This window comes from Watersipora subatra, chromosome 5 (genome assembly GCF_963576615.1).
Source record: "Watersipora subatra chromosome 5, tzWatSuba1.1, whole genome shotgun sequence".
NCBI lineage: Eukaryota > Metazoa > Bryozoa > Gymnolaemata > Cheilostomatida > Watersiporidae > Watersipora > Watersipora subatra.
The window spans coordinates 24733637-24752173 of NC_088712.1; the positions used below are offsets into that span (position 1 = coordinate 24733637).

Below are 18537 nucleotides of genomic sequence, written 5' to 3' on the forward strand. Positions count from 1 at the left end.
AGCTCCAAGCTCAAATAGTTCAGTTTTGAGTGATAGTTCTCTAACATAAGTGTATATCATGGAGTTCAAACTCGAGCCGCGACAATGAAATACAAAAATTGCTGTAATATAAATTTTAGTTTAATGCAGCATAATGTTTCAACAGAGATTCTCTTTTTTATTGTAAAGTCAACTTTTTCATAGTTGGCTCAATGTTGTAATAATAATCTTAAATTTTTCACAATCACATTGATGAATCTTTTCTTATCCAACGTGGTAGTGAGCACTTAAACATCTGACATCTCGTATGTACATGGTCAGGACCATCAATATTATTAGACCCAAGCTTGCTTAGAAAACACCACTATTCTCTTCCTTTGTCAGTCTAAGGTGACTCACAGAGGACCTCCCGCACGATTGCTTCTTTCATCAATGGTCTTACTCAGAAGAACAGATATAAACTAACTTTGAGTAACAATGAGTGGATAATTATTATTTAAATGCATCTTTCTATGTTTCAATATGCATGCTCTGTTTTCAAGCTAGGTATTACTGCAATTACATATATTTGTTGGCATGTTAATTTATATGTGAATTGTAGCATACATGGATTGACCTTTATGGAAATGTACATAATGTATCTTTATGTAAACATACACAAGGTATATCTATGGAAGTAAACACAAGGTATCTTTATGGACATATACACAATGTACCTCTATGTGACTATACACAAAGTATCACTAAGGAATTATGCACAAGGTAGTTCTATGAACACATACATGATAAATCTTTTTCGGAAATATACATAGGATCAGACTAAGGAATTGGCAATGTTTACCAAAACTTGCAATAAGAGACATTTTGGGTGTGAACTTTCCGTATTCTTTTCAGCTCTTTTCTAACACAAAAATATTTTTGTCATAACAATGCTTGTCATTATTGCGATATATCAGTCGAGTTCAAAGTTTTCCCCTTTGAACAGCTGTATTTCACATTATGTGATCCTATTTTAAGGGTACATATTTTTTAAACCCACAAGCTGATTCATAAAAACAGGATGCAGCCATGGTAAAAAAGTATTTTATTATTTTGATTCCAAGAATAAAAAGCCGTCAGATTATTTGGTAAACAACATCAGATGTCTGGCATGTGAGGTTTGGTCATTCGCCCTGATTGATCCTAAAATAAACTTCATGGTATGACCCGATTAAACAGCTTTTGATCTTCACAATTAGGTCAAACATGTCACCAAACATCATTTACAGTCTCAAACTTCTTGTCAAAGCCTCTTTCTGCTCCCATAATTTTTTCTCAAACAGTAGAGAGACCAATAAATTGGAACCAAAGATATAAACTTAATGCTAGATTGAGCAACTCATCAACTGGCTTATATCATAATAGATAGCAGACTAGCAAGTACTAACTATTAACAATTCCCTATATTCCTGAATACATGATGTAGGCTATTGATACATTGTGGCATTTTACATTTTGGTTGCCTTTAGGGAAAGCTTGTTTAGTATTGATCTATATTTGGATCATCAGGTGAACCATTGCTAACAATTAGACTGTATGTAGCACATTGAACGAAGATATGATGCATCTATGTTTGAAAAATTCATGAAGTGTTCCATTTTATAATTGTACGGCTGTTGATAGCCTTAGAGCTGTAAAAAATTTTCTTTTGGTAAAAGAGCTGTTAGAGCTCAGAGACTAAACAAGACATTAATCATGTTTCATGATATTGAGAAGTAGCTGTCAGCTGCCAAAAAGAAATCCCCATATTAGTTTTACATGTACCAAAAAATATTACTTTCATTTTGATTTTAAGATTCAACCGAAAACACACCAGCGAAAAAACATGTTCTTAATTTCAATGTTTTTGTTAGATTTAATCTGCTTACAACTCAGAGGTTTAGCCAAGAGAACGCCTAATTTTAAACACTAATAAAACCAGATTAAATTAATAGATAGAGTTACCAGAGCTTAGTGAGAAGCACCTATAGTTTTTCTTTTCATCAGTTCACAAGTAGTAGGCTGCTGGTGCAAGAACTAAACCTTAACATAACTGTGTTAATAGCTTTACTTCTAGAATTTGATTGGTTTTAATGCTTGCAGCAATATCATGTTTTTCTCATCAGTCAAAAAGTAGCAATTTAAGCTGCTGATGCAAGAGTGAAACCTTAACATGCGTGTAAATGTGATGAGGCTTTTTTTCAAGCCAAACTCATTCTGAAAAGCCACTAGGTGCTTTGTTATTGTCCTGCACTTAAATTATCGTAAGTTGAAAAAAAACGCTTCCACGGTGTCATACCATTTCTACAACACATTTGTTTGTGCAAAGCTTTAAGGCTTTGATGCTTCAGTGTGAAAAACACATTCACAAGTGAGCAGAAGACAGTTGTTGCATTTTGCCATTTATACCTATACATAGTATTAAAGGTTGTTGTACTATGTACATACTATTTTGTATATGCGTATATATGTAAAGCACAAAATTCTGTGCTTGTCGGGCATTTATTTACTCTTAGAAATTTAGTGAGTTAATTCAATGAAACCTGTTAAGTTATTAGCTATATTACTGAGGGGACTAAAAGGTGGCCAATACCAAACATTATAACTACTAGATATCTATGAAGTTCATAACCAAAACAGGCTAGTGCATAGCTATCTTATAGATATGTGTTGGTAAGCGAGTAATGTTAAATAAGCCATTATTAAAATTAGGTTAGACATCAGCTTATCCATTTAGCATTCAGGATTCAAACCCAAAAAATATTGTGGTTTGTTTACAGTTCAAAGTTTAACCAAGATGTATTACAGCTCTGGTTATTCGGTCGATTTTCAGTTAATTACCTGTTAGTTTGCTTTATTTTTACCCAAGATGAATTGAACTTTGTACATACCGCTGCTAACAATTTTTTATTTTAACACAAAAGTGCATGTTATAGCATGTAATTTTAGTTTTTTGCAAACAAACTATTTGGAGCAATGTACAGGAAGAATTGACTCAGGTTTCAGGATAATACTACAAAAGTTAAAGCTGTCGATTTAATGCATATTCATTGATTGATGAAGGTTGGTAAGATATGTTAAACATATCAGTACCCTATGTGATGGAAGTTAGAAAAAGATGTTATACAGACTAGTACCCTGTGTGAGGGAGGTTAGGAAGATATGTTATACATACTAGGACCTTGTGTGAGAGAGATTAGGAGATTAGTAAGATATGTTATACGCACTAGTACCTTATGTGAGGGACCTTAGTAAGATATGTTATACATACTAGTACCTTAGGTGAGGGAGGTTAGCGTGAGATTTTATACAAACTAGTACTTTATGTGAGGGAGGTTAGGAAGATATGTTATACATACTAGTACCCTAAGTGAGGTAGGTTAGTAAGCGATGTTATACATACTGTTACTTTATGTGAGGGAGGTTAGTAAGATATTTTATGCATACTAGTACCCTATGTGAGGAGTTTAGTAAGATATGTTATACATACTAGTACCTTAAGTGAGGGAGGTTACTAAGAGATGAAATATATACTAGTACGCTGATGGGCCCATTAAAGGTGAGAGATCACATGATCCATACAAATATTCTAAATGAATTATGAAGATTTATGATTATAAACGTTTCAAGCCATGAACAGCAACTTAGCTAGATGTTGTTCTTCTCTATTCATTGGATGAAACCAGAAATATCCTTTGTATTTGTAGTCTGTTTTAATAATAGTACATCAACCAATCTCTAAGAATCATGGTCTTCTGTTACCCTAAATATCTCCAAAATTCTGACTTTAGATTCCCTACTAATCTGCAATTTTTCTTAAGTATGTGAGCATTATTAGAGCTCAAATTACAGAATTGTTTGACAATATTTCTGTCTCCTGTAACACGCATCTGTCAGCCATTTGTATCTATTTGGTTAGATAGTTGATGAGTTGCTGATCTTAATGATATCATCATGCATGAGGAAGTTTAAAAAGTTCCTTCCTGATTTTTAACCTGATAGCCATATAGCAGTGCATTTTCCTCTTCCCTTCCAACAACTGTGATTTTATTCTGACATGTGCCAGATTTGTTTTAGCTATGCAGATAAAACTAATAAATTATTTACAAACCAAGTATTTTTTTCCTCATGTCAAGTTGGCTGCAGGATATGACCCTTTGACACTTGCGGCATGTTTGCTAGTTTTCAATGTGGCTGTCTTTCAGAATCTTTCAATCATTTGTGGCAGCTTTTTGTTCTTGGAAACATCCTGATTCCAAGAACAATAAGCTGTCAGACTAATTAATGCATAACATTTGACGTCGTGCATCTGAGGCTTGGTCATCCACCCTGATTTACTCCAAAAATGGACTTACTTTTATGACCCAATTTAACAGCTCTTGATTTACGCTATCAAGTCAAACACTTATCTAACATTTGAAACAGAGAATAATTCAGTCCCAAAATTTATGTCAAAGGCTCATCTTGTTGCCTTGTTTTTACAAACATTTGAGAGACCATTGACTTTCAAATACAGATATACACTAAACTGAATGCTAAGTTGAGCAACTCATGAACTGGACAATATCTTGATTGATAGCAAACTATCAATTACTAACAATCAACAAATAGCTATATTCTTAATTACAAGTGTTAGGCTAATGGTACAATGGGGCAATTTAAATATTGATTGCTTTTATGGCCAGTTTGGTTATGGAAATGTCTGTAAATTGCATTGACATATTTAGTGATGATTTGATAAAACAAGTCCTTGCTATAATAAGCTAGGTGTTTGTCTGTGTGTTCAACTGAACTTAGATGTCAGGAGAAATTTTTCAAAATTATGTTTGAATTCAAACAATGAATCTAGCTTAGCAGCTAGGAAACACAAGCTGATTCACACTAACATCTCATAGCACGGCAGACTATTTGTGCACATAGTCATTACACCAAAAGATTGTGCATTTGACTGAATGTTTAGTACAACTAAAGTTTATCATTGCCGAATCATGAGTTTTTCAAAGATTCTAGTATTGGTTTGTGTTTGGATCATCAGGTGAAACAAGGGTAACAATTAGACTGTACATTGCAACACTTGAGTGAAAGCTCGTTGAGTACGTGAGTACTCAAAATGCTTTATATTTGTTTGTGATTATAAAAAATTTTAAAGTTGTCATTTCTTGCAAGACCAAAACCAATACAATTAGAAAAAACTAGTAGCTACTAAATTTGTTTAGCAGATGTTATTTTTATCTGAATATTCTTTGACATATTTTGATTTGATGGGGCAAGCTTTGGCACATTGGCACTAATAGAACTCCAATGTCATCTGAAGCCTCTCTTTCTAGTAAAACTTTAAACGCTGAATGAATGCTCATTGCATTGAGCAATGCAGCAGTTTTGTTGAATTCAATTATATAACAGGGAAAAACCACTGCTATTAGAAGCAAGGCAAAAATGTTACAATAATTCTTAACATTTTTAATAATCATCTGTGTAAGTAATTGTTAGAATTTACAGATTATTTCTAGTAGTTGGTAATGCACAGCTATTATTTCTCCACAATACATATAGAACGACATACATGTGTATCTTAAGTTTGTATTATCTAATTTATTAATTATTATCAATTATTAATTATCTTTATTAGTAGTAATTGGTAATATACTGCTACTAATCTCTTACAAAACATGTACAATATAATACATGTGTAGCTTACCATATTTATATGATGTCCTGATATCCTCAGTTATAATTATTGTTATCATTATTATTATTATTATTATTCCACACTGTTTTTAGATAGTCATGTCCAAAAAAAACAAACTTTTGAATTGCTATAAAGCGGAAGAAGGAAGTGTGTGGTGGAATCTTTAAAAAATAACTCATAGGAACCCTGTTTTTATCAGTTAAAAACTTGTCACTGTATATCAATGCTTGACTTATAGCGCTCTTTGCTATAATAAAGTTCAAGTTCGTCACTCTGTCTTTCATAAGTCACGCTAACAGCATTATGTGAAAGAGCATTGCTCTGCACGGAAATAAATCTGATATAACCTGATTCTAATAAGCCCACCCTACTCACTACTACACTCAATCAGAATTATTATTTAAAAGCATCTTTCCATATTTCAATATGCATGCTCTGTTCTCAAGCTAGGTATTACTGCAATTATATATATTCGTTGGCATGTTAATTTATATGTAAACTGTAGCATACATGGATTGACCTTTATGGAAATGTACCTAATGTATCTATATGTAAACATACACAAGGTATCTCTATGGGATAATACACAAAGTATCATTATGGAAATATACACAATGTACCTCTATGTGACTATACACAAAGTATCACTATGGAATTATGCACAAGGTAGTTCTATGAACACATACATGAGAAATTATGTAAACATACACAAGGTATCCCTAATGGATAATACACAAAGTATCATTATGGAAATATGCTCAAGGTAATTCTATAAAAACATTCATGAGGAAACTCTTGGGAAATATACATAGGATCAGACTAATGAATTGGCAATGTTTACCAAAACTTACAATAAGATACATTTTTGGGCGTGAATTTTTTTCAACTTTTGATGTAAACTTTTTTACTCCCTTCAGCTCTTTTCTAACACAAAAAAGGTTTTTGTCATAGCAATGCTTGTCATTATTGCACTATATCAGTCGAATTCCAAGTTTTCCTCTTTGAACAGCTGTATTTCACATTATGCGTTCCTATTTAAGGGTTACATGTTGGTCAAACCCACAAGCTGATTCATAAAAACAGGACACAGTCATGGTAAAAAAATCATTTTATTATCCTAAATTCCAAGAATAAAAAGCTGTCAGATTATGCGTTAAACAACATTTGATGTCTGGCATATGAGACTTAGTCATCCGCCCTGATTGTTCCTAAAATAAACTTCATGGTATGACCCGATTGAACAGCAGTTGATCATTACTATTAGGTCAAACATGTTATCTAACATTTGAAACAGTTGAAGTATCCAGTTCCAAACTTTATATCAAAGCCTCTTTTTGCCCCCATAATTTTCTACAATAGGTAGAGAGACCAATGAATTTGAAGCAAAGATATAAACTGAATGCTAGATTGAGCAACTCAACAACGGGATCATATCCTAATAGATAGGAAACTAACTATTAATAATTCCCTATATTCCTGAGTACAGAAGTTAGGCTATTGGTACATTGTGGCTTTTTAAACTTTGGTTGCCTTTAGGGAATGCTTGTTTAGTATTGATTTATGTTTGGATCATCAGGTGAACCATTGCTAACACTTAGACCGTATGTAGCACATTGAACAAAGAGATGATGTGTCTATGTTTGAAAGATTCATAAATGGTTCCATATTATATTTGTACAGCTGTTCATAGCCTTAGTGCTAAAGAAATACTTTAGTTTGGTAAAAGAGCTGTTAGAGCTCACAGACTAAACAAGACATTAATCATGTTTCTGGATATTGACAAGCAGCTGTCAGCAGCCAAAAGGAATACTCATACTAGTTTCACATGTATCAATAATATTCCATTCATTTCGATCTTTAGATTCAGCTGGAAACACGCCAGTGAAAAAATATGTTCTGAATTTCAATGTTTTTGTTAAATTTAATTTGCTTACAACTCGCAGGTTTAACCAAGAGAACTCCTAACTTTAATCACTAATAAAACCACATTAGATTAATAGGTAGAGTTACCAGAGCTTAGAGAGAAGCACCAATAGCTTTTTATCATCAGTTCACAAGTAGTAGGCTGCTGATGCAATAACTAAACTTTAACATAACTGTGATGATATCGTTATTTCTGGAATTTGATTGTTTTTAATGCTGCAGCAATATCATTCTTTTCTCACCAGTCAACAAGTAGCAAGCTGCTGATGCAAGAGAGAAACCTTAGCATACAGTTAAATGTGAGGAAGTTTTTATACAGACCAAATTCATTCTGAAAAGCCACTACCAGTTTTGTTATTGTCATGCACCTAAATTTTACTAATTTAAAAAAAATTACAACCATTTCCATGGTGTCATACCTCTAGTTCTACAACACATTCGTTTGTGTACAGCTTTAAGGCTTTGATGCTTCAGTGTGAAAAACACATTCACAAGTGATCGGAATACAGTCATTGTATTTTGGCATTTTTAACTATACATAGTATTACAGGTTGTTGTACTATGTACATACTGTTTTGTATATGTGTGTCTATAAAAATATACAAAATTCTCTGCATGTCGGTCATTTATTTACTCTTAGAAGTTTAGTGAGTCAATTCAAAGAAACCTGTTAAGTTATCAGCTACCCTAGGATACTTATGTATTCGCGGCATCTAACTTTCGCGTTTTCGCGGTGTAATCCTCTCGCGAAAATTTAATGAGCGAAACTAAACTATCATAACGAACGAGCGAAAACGCGAAGTTAAATAGCTTTGTTCTTTGATATCCACAATAAAATCGTAATATTAGAAATGCAAGCAACTTTCGTCTGTGGTTAGGATAAATGGGAAATTTCTAGTAAACTCATTATAGCTAATACACCAACTGAGCAGCATGGCAAAGCAATATCAGTTTAGTCACCGAATTTGTAACTGATGAGGATGATAGTCTGGTAGGTGAAGTCGTAAAATTGAAGAATAATTATTGCAGTGATGAATTTTATTACTATCCAAAAACAATATCAACCCTCATCAGGTCCAACCACATTATCTCTTTCACTGCCAATCATGTACAAATTCGTTACCGGCCTGATGCCAGCCATTTTACCGAAATTGCCGATATTGCTTCATGATATGTATACAGTATTTTTCCAGTTCTACTTTAATTATCTGTATAATCACGAAAATCTAAATTGTCTGTTATGTCATCAACAACTAATTACCTGTTTTATGACTCGCGCGGGGTAGTTAATGAACTCACAGAAAAATGTTCGTTTTTAGATTAGAAATTCTCAAACACAAGTTTAAAATTGCTTCGTTGTTTTAGGCTGATTTTATAGAGAAATCTTCGGACAACACAGTCAATTTCATAAAACACTTAAAGACCGTGGGTTATGTGGTCAACAAATAATAAAATCAGGTTACCAGACAATTGCTGAGAAAGTCAGAAAATGCGTTTATGTCAGTGGCCCCTAGAAAACGCATAAATGCGTTTGTGGCAGCGTAAGGGTTATACAGTTTTGGTTGTGAAGTTGGTTGTTACCTATCTATTTTCTTCTTCTTGGGATTCGAGTGTGAAAGTCACGGCGGGAGGGACCTAGACATCATTGATAGTCTAAGAAACAAATGGCAGCAAGTGATCAAATTGAATTGCCGATCTCACCCACACATTTCAACCTGTGGTTTACAAATACGAACTATTCCCAAATTGAATTTTTTTCTTATTAGTGAACTGGACCTGATGAATGTAATGTTTTTTCCACTGGATTTCTTTTCACACCACTATATTTTCGCACTCATCAGAGCCACGAAATTAAGTTGCAGCGAAATTTTACTCTGTGTGCTACTCACGAAACTAAATACTAGCGAAATATAAGTGTCCTAGGGTATATAACTAAAAAGACTAGAAAGTGGCCAATGCCAAGCATTATAATTACCAGATGTCTATGAAGTCCATAACCAAAACAGGCTAGTGCATAGCTATCTTATAGATATGTTTTGTTAAGCGAGTAATGTTAAACAAGCCATCATTAAATTTGGATTATGCATCAGGTTATCCATCTAGCATTAAGGATTCAAACCCAAAAAAATATTGTAGTTTGTTTACAGTTCAAAGTTGAACCAAGATGTATCACAGCACCGGTTATTTGATCTATTTTCAGTTAATTAACTGTTAGCTTGTTTTATTTTTATTCAAGATGAATTCAACTTTGTAAATGCTGCTGTTAGCAATTGTTTATTTTAACATAAAAGTTCAGGTTAGAGAGGGTAATTTTTTTTTGTGCAGCCAAAACTATTTGGAGCAGTGTACAGGAAGAATTGACCCATGTTTCAGGATAATACTACAAAAGTTAAAGCTGTCAATTTAATGCATATTCACTGTTTGAGGAAGGTTGGTAAGATATGTTAAACATATCAGTACCCTATGTGAGGGTGGTTAGCAAGATATGTTAAACACACTAGTACCTTATTTGAGGAAGTTAGTAAGATATGTTATACATATTAGTACCCTATGTGAGGGAGGTTAGTAAGATAAGTTGATCTCTGATTTGTAGCATAATGGCCATATTGCAGTGCATTTTTCTCCTCCCTTCCAATAACTGTGATTTTATTCTGACATGTGCCAGACTTTTTTCAGCTATGCTGCTAGAACTATTAAATCATTTACAAAATAAGAATTTTTTTCCCCATGTCAATTTGGCTGCAGGATATAACCCTTTGACACTTGCAGCCTGTTTGCTAGTTCTCAATGTGGCCGCCTTCCAGAATCTTCCAATTATTTGTCTTTAGCAAGTGCCAAATATGCTTCAGTATAGAGCTTTCAGCGTGAGTGTCAGTCTGTCAGCCCCACACAGTTATGTCAGCCCACACATGTTATAAAATAACAGCGTTAACTGCCAAACAACTGGAACATTTCGTCATGAAACCATTTAAGTGATGCTCATGGTTAACATGTAAAAGCATGTTAGTATTAGGTTATAACTTTTGCATGACAAATTTAGCATGAAAAGTTGTTAATCATCTGTTTAACTGCATTACAGGAGTTCTAGGGTTATTATTTTGCATAAAGTGCATATAGCCCAACATTTTATCTACCAAATTTTATCTCATATTTCTTTGGGCCATTTCAAAAAGTGTATAGTTTCAATAATAATATAACGGATAAAAGCTAAAGCATAAACTAAGTTTTTACAACCTTGTTTGTGCGATCAATAACAGAAAGAAGCCATTTTATAATTTACACAAACCTAAGTTATAAGTATTTTACCAAAACCTCTTTTGACTTTGTTGCCAGACCTTATAGGGACCAATGTTTATGCTTGGTTCAGCATGAAGTGTTGAACGTTGTAGTCAGTGTAAAAAGTCAACATATTTTAACTTTTCCTCGCAGCTGAAGATTCTACTAAAACATGATATCAGTTTTTGTTTAATGTTTTTGTATTTTACCACAGGTTAAATTTTTCATAAATCAAACAAGTTGATTTTATAGTAGAGCCAAAGTTATAAATGTTGCACTGAACTGTCAAGCTTAAATATTGGATTTTTTATTTAGTTAAAATGTGAATGTTTTTATTCTCATGCAGCGCGTCATAAAACTTCAGGTTTTGTTGGAACTGGAATGCTAGAATTAAAGAAAGACTATTGGTTTGTGTAAACTAATTAGTATATAGATGGTAAACCAATGTTTTGGGTATCTCTGAGAAGTAATGGGCAATCACAAACTACTAGCTTATGTTATATTTATTAGAGATGGTTTAGCTTTCAGTAGATTGTTTCAAAAGTTGAACCTAGCTGCATACAAGCTTTAAAAATCAGTCTGATTGAAATTATTTTTTTATCTTAAACCTATTTGCTTTATATTGCCTGTCATGAATCAACTTTTGTTTTCCTAAAATAGACTATTTGGAACAAATTTACTTTCTATAATACAAAAAAACTGACATATGAGACACCGATCATACACGCATTACTTTATCAGTTATTTGCTCATTAGCACACTGCATCTGTCTCATTTCTTTAGAATCAATTGGCTGCTGAGTACTCGTGCTGCAAATATAGGCTCTATTTCGTTGGCTGTCAAGGAAACAAGACTGGAGAAGATGAAGGAGCAAACAACTACATCGAAGTTAAAAAAGTCATGACTTAGATGGTAGCAAGTAACCAGATTGATCTGATGTTTAGATATTGCTTCTTTGGTAGATCTCTTTTGCTGCAGTCTTGAAGTTTTCGTCGCTTAGATTCATGCTGATTGACATTGTCTTTATATGAGTAAATTCTTCGTTTCTATAGTTAGCAGTAATTCCCTGTTTGACTTCAGAGATGCCATGCCGATGTACTGAAGAGCATAAAATAAATTGTTTGTTCATTTTGTGAGAACAAACTACGGTATCAAAGTTTGATTGTATTCAATTGACACCAATTTAAGACAAAAAGTACACCTTTATGACATTACTTTGTGTAACTTCTTTGACTTTGCGTGGTTTTTGTAACCCTAGTTTTTGTAATCATTCTTAATTATCTCAGTTGTGACTTCTCTGTGTGGTTCCATAAAATTGTTATTGTTGGCTTTATATCTGCTCATTTTAACACTTGAGGTTACATTATCAAGTGTCTATCAGCATTTGTACTAGCCAACCTTGAAGGACTAGTACTTGTAATTAGATTAACTATAGTATCTGAGAAATACCATTTGGTTGCTTTTCAAAACTTACTAAAACATTTTACAAAGCCGAGTTTTAAAATCTATTCAACCTTAATTACAACAACAAAATTAAACGCATACTAAAAAGTGATGCCGTACTGATACAGAATATTAAACAGATAGAGAAGATAGAGAAGACTTCTCTGAGTAGCTATTGCAGATGCACAGCCCATTAGTTCTCTTTATATAGTTCCCTTTTATCACATCTTTGATATTTGGGGTGTTAGGTAGTCAGTTTTTGTTTTTATTCGTTAAAGTTTAGATTACATACAAGAAAGGTCTGCATTCTTTTTGTCTGCCATACCAGTTTTTCACATATAAAACAGTCAATACTTATATTTTGATTGTATTGACTATGATGTTGGTGCCATGAGCTAGAAATATAGCCTAGTAATGTGAATATTATTGTTACCCTAGTAAACTGTTAAACTGTTGCTGAGCTGTAATTTAAATACCTATAGTTCTTCCAGACATAATCAGGAAAAAGAGTGGCTGTTGATGCCTAATATTGTAAAATATTTAGATTTTAAAGATTTTAAACACTTTTCTTTAGTCACCACGTTGTTTGCAGTGGTTTTATATTATGGAGAAAATTTCAGATTGGCTAAACCTGCAAACAACCATTGCCAACATAAATTAAACATTCAAATGACGAGACACAATAAACCTGTTCTAAACTTTCAATGCTTACACTGTTTTTTTAAGATATCAGTTAGCTAAATGAGCTTTTTGCAAACTATTCATGCTGACCATTATATATCAAACTTTAAAACTGTAAAGTTGCTGAGCTGATCATCACTTCAATTCTCTCTCTCTTCCGGTTTCAGTCAATCTGTATGTTTCCATGATGGATAGTACTTCGATGCAGTCACCTCCAAAGTCGAGGGGATTGTACATTTACATGCTGCGCAATGGTTTGCAGCAAGTTAGCCGGATAAGAGAAATTGTATAAATCAAATTGCCGGGTGGTGACATAGAATCGATCATGTATAATACCGAACATCAGAAATGGTCTTTTTATGCTTCTGTCATCATTATAATTTTATTCACATTCACAGGGTTTTACAAACCTTAACACAGCTTTTTACAAAGTAATATATTTTTAAGAAGTATTTTTAAGTGAGATATTATTTAAATGTGACTTTAGGACTTGCCACCTACTTTTTGAAAAGTGTTTGCATTGATAACAAAGCTCAGGAAAGTAATCACTTCATTATCCTTGTGGGTGCAGACCATAATTAAATTTACTTGAAAGAAGATCGGAAGAATAGAAAAAGACAAGATTAACGGGATAACTTTTGTACTAGTTTATGGCCCTCGATGATCTTGCCTTCCTAACAAGAGAGCTATGCGCAGCCACTGCATAGTTGCTGTTTCCTTGCTGCAAATTTGCACTGGCTTTGCACTGATTAGTTTGCAGTGATTTCAATGCGAAGATGCCGTTTTCACGATTCAGCGAAAGCGCAACTCCGAAGTACTGCACATCATGAAAACATAGTGATTGTTTGGTTAGTAACTTGACTGATGATAATAAACTTAACTAAAATATGAACAAGAAACAATGCCTCTGCTTATTAGATTGGAGCAAGGGCAGCATACCATATATCCCCGCATATAAGTCTATCTTGAATTTAAGCGAACACTAGAAAAACAGCCTTGATCTAAGAGAAATCATAAAAATTAGCATATAAACTTACACTATGAATCATAGCACGTCACACATACCTATTAAAACAAATGCTGCAAAAAGTGTGCGACTTTTGCAGGCTCAGTACAAAGAGTTTATTTTTGGTAAGTTGTTATACAATTAACAATTTGTGTCTCTTTTAATCGGAAGAATTCAGTAACTTGTTTGCGAGGAGCCATTCAAAACATATTTGCATCTCACGCTGATGTTATTTTCCCAGTGCAAAAACGCATTGGTAAAGTTGAGTTAGTAAATGTTCGAGTTGTAAATGTTAAAATTAAGTAAAAATAATGTTGATCTGTTTGTATTCAGTACGAGTCACAGTATATTTAAGCTGGACCCCTTTTAATGGTAAACTATTTTTGCCTTTTTTATTCAGCATAAATGCAGGGATATACAGTACTTATAGGTTTCTTACTTTCAAATTTTGATGCGCTTGATAGGCTGAGTAAAACAAAACCTAAGTTTTTGAGCAAGTCAAAAGTTTTTTTAAAGCCAATAAAATTCTAATATACAAGTTGTGCTTGGTACTAAGTCTTAATTTTTGTGGGCGTGGCTTACCAAGGAACCTACGTATATTAGTAGTTCCCAAAAACTGGTATCTTCATTCTGTGCCAAGCTTCACAAAATGGCCTTCCTATCTAGTCTTGTATTAATCAGTCTCTTAGTTACTGCTTCAAACACTCGTATCATCGAGCTGAATGAAAAAGGTCAAGAGCTGTTTCAATTGCGACAAAGTATCTACGCAGCTCGTGAACTTTTACAGAATGAGTGTCCAACATTCTTAACACTTAATCATGGAGTTTTTGACGACAGCGCATTTCTGTTTCATCTTGAAGTCACCACCATGTTTCATAGCAAACTGCTTGACAGCTTGGCCAAATGCATGGCAGGTCGAACTACAGCTGACAACATGACAACCCAGGCTCTATCAAACCAAAGTCCAGCAGCAGACGAAGTGTCTTCAACACCCCCAACAAGTCAACGGTTATTAACAGAGCTGTCTAAAAATGAACGGCCTGTGACTAGTGAGATTCCGCTACCTCAAGGTAAAAATGTAATATAAACCATAATCAAGTGTGTACAGCAACTGGTTTCTTTTACTGAGAGACTATTATGAACTTGTTAGTTTGATGCTAGCATCTGATCTAAAGGTTTCATAAAGTCACCTGTATTGCAGCTATTTTAGATAGGTTTATTGTTCAAAGTTTTTTACCTTCGATGCATCAGAAAAAGTAGATGTAAGGTTATTTAAGGGTTGTAATCACTTTTGTTGCAGTTCTGCTAAGAATGTTGACCTTTTAGAAAAGCAAAGAAATTATTTTCTGTGAAAATATTTATTATGTTGATATTCTAATCATTAGAAAGCTTTTTGCCAGGGATTTTAACTATCACGTACGCTACCATGAGCCCATAGTTTGGCTCAGCAAAGAATTTGTGCGTGGCCAAGAACCGCTAGGTATAGCTTTAGTAGGAATTCTACCCAATGGTTCTGATTAGTGTGTAGGTAATTAACTAGCCTATAACATACATATTTAAGCAAAAGAAAATAATTATAAGCGTTTTGTGAGCCAATAGAAAATATGTTTACAGCCTATCCATAGCTTAGTTTCATTTTGCACAACTTTTGCACATCTAAATCATACATTTAGCAAAACTACAACAATAAGATTTAGCATACCCTGTCTTTGGATGTATTTAAGGAGATTTTAATAAAACTAACCATAAGAAAACGAAATTTTTTTTTATAAAAATTAGTACAATAGCAATAAACATGTGGTGTGGTACAATATAATGTGTAATACCTAAATGCACAATTATGTCATGTTACAGAAATGTGATTCAGCGGTGTAGTGGATAAAGTGGCTGTTTGGGAATATTGATACCCAGTCTGATTCCAGTGCAGTTCTATTTTCTTTTCTCATAACGGTCTTAGAGCATGTTTTTGAGCAGATGAATGAACATGGCTCTGATCATAGTAAAAATATGCTATAAGTCAAGCAATTATAGACAGTAACACTTGAAAAATACAGAGTCTCCATTTTTGCAGTCTTAACCCTCTTTAAGAGTCTCTTAAGTCTTTACAATCTCTCTTCTTCTTTCCAGTTCCTTGAAATACGGTGATTGGTGCTTTTTGACTAGCAAGTTTCATAGCTTCAAAGCTTTATAGACTATAATTTGCATTTTAATGACCTATAAAACTGTTCAATTTTACGCATAATCTGTTAGCAAGTAACTTTGTGAAAGAAAAAAAGCACAATAAGGCTGAAAGGTGAATAAAAAATTGGCGAAAAAAACCCAATACAGACCTAAAGCATCACAGTTTCCAGGCTATGAACTATACTAGTGAAAGAAAAAATAGTCAATTATTTTTACAGTAAATGAATAAACTTTTTGGATCAGCAGTAAATCTGTTTAGTAAAACGTTTTTTGTTGTTAAATAACTGCAAAGGTTGCTGCTAATAAAGGATGCAGTTGAAGATGCAAAAGGTAAAACCTCTTAATAGGTTATATTTTGAGCATAACAAAGTACATAACTAATTTCACTATAAGTGATAAAATTGCACCTGAATATCCTAACAAAGCATTACCAGGCTGCCAACTACAATTTATTACAGTTTCAAATTTTGTTAATTTAAAAATTACAATATACATGTATAATGAAAGAGTGCCCGAGTAAATTTATTGTACATTTATCAGCAGTTGCTGTGTACACAACAGAACACAAGCCTTGCTAAAGAGTATGTATAGTCAACAGAACTTAGTGCAGGTGGAATAATAGCAGTGTATTACCACTAATAAATTGCCAATTCTACCAATGGGTTACAAACATGATTAGTTCAAAATTTACAAACATTTGCTTCGCTCCCAATATAAGTTTTTTTTTCTGTTATTCAGATTCAAAACTGGGCTAAAACAAAGCTGGTTCAAAGTAATATTTCACCTTTATGCAAGTCAGTGTGCCAAAACCTGTCCCATCTACTTAATACTACGTTAAAATTATTTTCTGAACAAAAGACGGTTTATCCTAAACAACTTTAGTAACTCAAAACTTTTCAATCTATATTCATTCTAGCTTTGCAGGAGAACACAACTTCTAAGAAATGTTGTTTATCACTAAAACTGAATTGTGCAGTACTACACCATGTGATATTTTTTGTTTGTTTTGTTTTTTTTTCAAAATAATTAGCAATAGCAAATTCATACATATAATAAATAATAAAAAAAATAAATATTTATGATTTACAAATGAAATGTCTAAACTAAGCTAGCTAGCACTTTTATGAAAACCTTACCAGATAATTTATTAGTAATTTGGTTCTCTACAAGAAATATCAACAACTAGCTTATCAGGTGTTTTTACATGTAGTCAACATTTGAGGGAGAATTATTCTACTATTCTTAAGAAAGAATAATATTAACTTTTTACCATTGCAGCATTAAAATGAATTTTTACTCTTGTAGGAGCAGCAGTATTACCAGCTGTCTATGTTTATATTAATATAAGTTATAAGTTATTGGTAGGAGGGTAACAAGAGCAGGATGTATCTATTAAGGCCATGATGTACAAAAACTTACATGTACAATGTAAATTTACAAATAACCCTTGTACATTTACAATGTACAAGAGCAGGATGTGTTAAATTGAGACACACTGAGCTCTAAGAGCCAACAAGCCAAGAGTTCTAATAGTCTAGGAAGCACTCATCTCAACTATAATAAGGTTGATTAGATAGTCTAGATATTTCCTATCATGCTTATGATAGAGATATGGGCTTATTTTTTTCAGCGGTGTATTGGGTAGTGTGGCTGTTTGGGAATATTGATACCCCGGTCCGATTACAGTGCAGTTCAACTTTCTTTTTTCATAACGGTCTTAGAGCATGTTTTTAAGCAGATGAATGAACCTGGCTCTTATCATAGTAAAAAAATGCTATAAGTCAAGCATTGATAGACAGTAACACTTGAAAAATACAGAGTCTCCATTTTTGCAAGCTTAACCCTCTTTAAGTGTCTCTTAAGAGTCTCTACAAACTCTTTTCTTATTTCCAGCTTATGAAATTGTTATGAAATGCTATGTCATACATAAGTTGTCATACATAACTTAAGTTATGTATGACAACTTATGTATGAAAAGGCGATTCTCTCGCTACTACATGGCTGGTAAGGAAGTTATCATCAGAACTCTCCTCGTGGCTTAGTATTGCAAAGTTCTGCCGGTTGGCCAAAGATTTGTGCTCGTAAAGGCGTTTTTGTTCCTTTTTTAAAAACAGATATATTCTTCTCGTAAGTAGCTGCGGTCACTTCAACCTGAATTTCCAGACCTCCCTGAATGATTGGTGTTCTTCTAAGAATGACATCTACCACCCTTGCAATCATTGTTCTTCGGTGTATGATGAAAAATCTTTCTCTCACACTAAAACATATAATGAAGCAGTAGGGATGGAAAAAATACGGTAGTATTGCGTTTTACCGAAGAACCAAAGTAAAATTCAAATAA

The 18537-nt window shown here is 33.4% G+C and overlaps 1 pseudogene; it reads right to left on the reverse strand.

Moving 5' to 3' along the window:
* LOC137396170 (cyclin-dependent kinase-like 1) overlaps window positions 1-18537 on the reverse strand; it is a 363103-nt pseudogene that overhangs the window by 335225 nt on the left and 9341 nt on the right.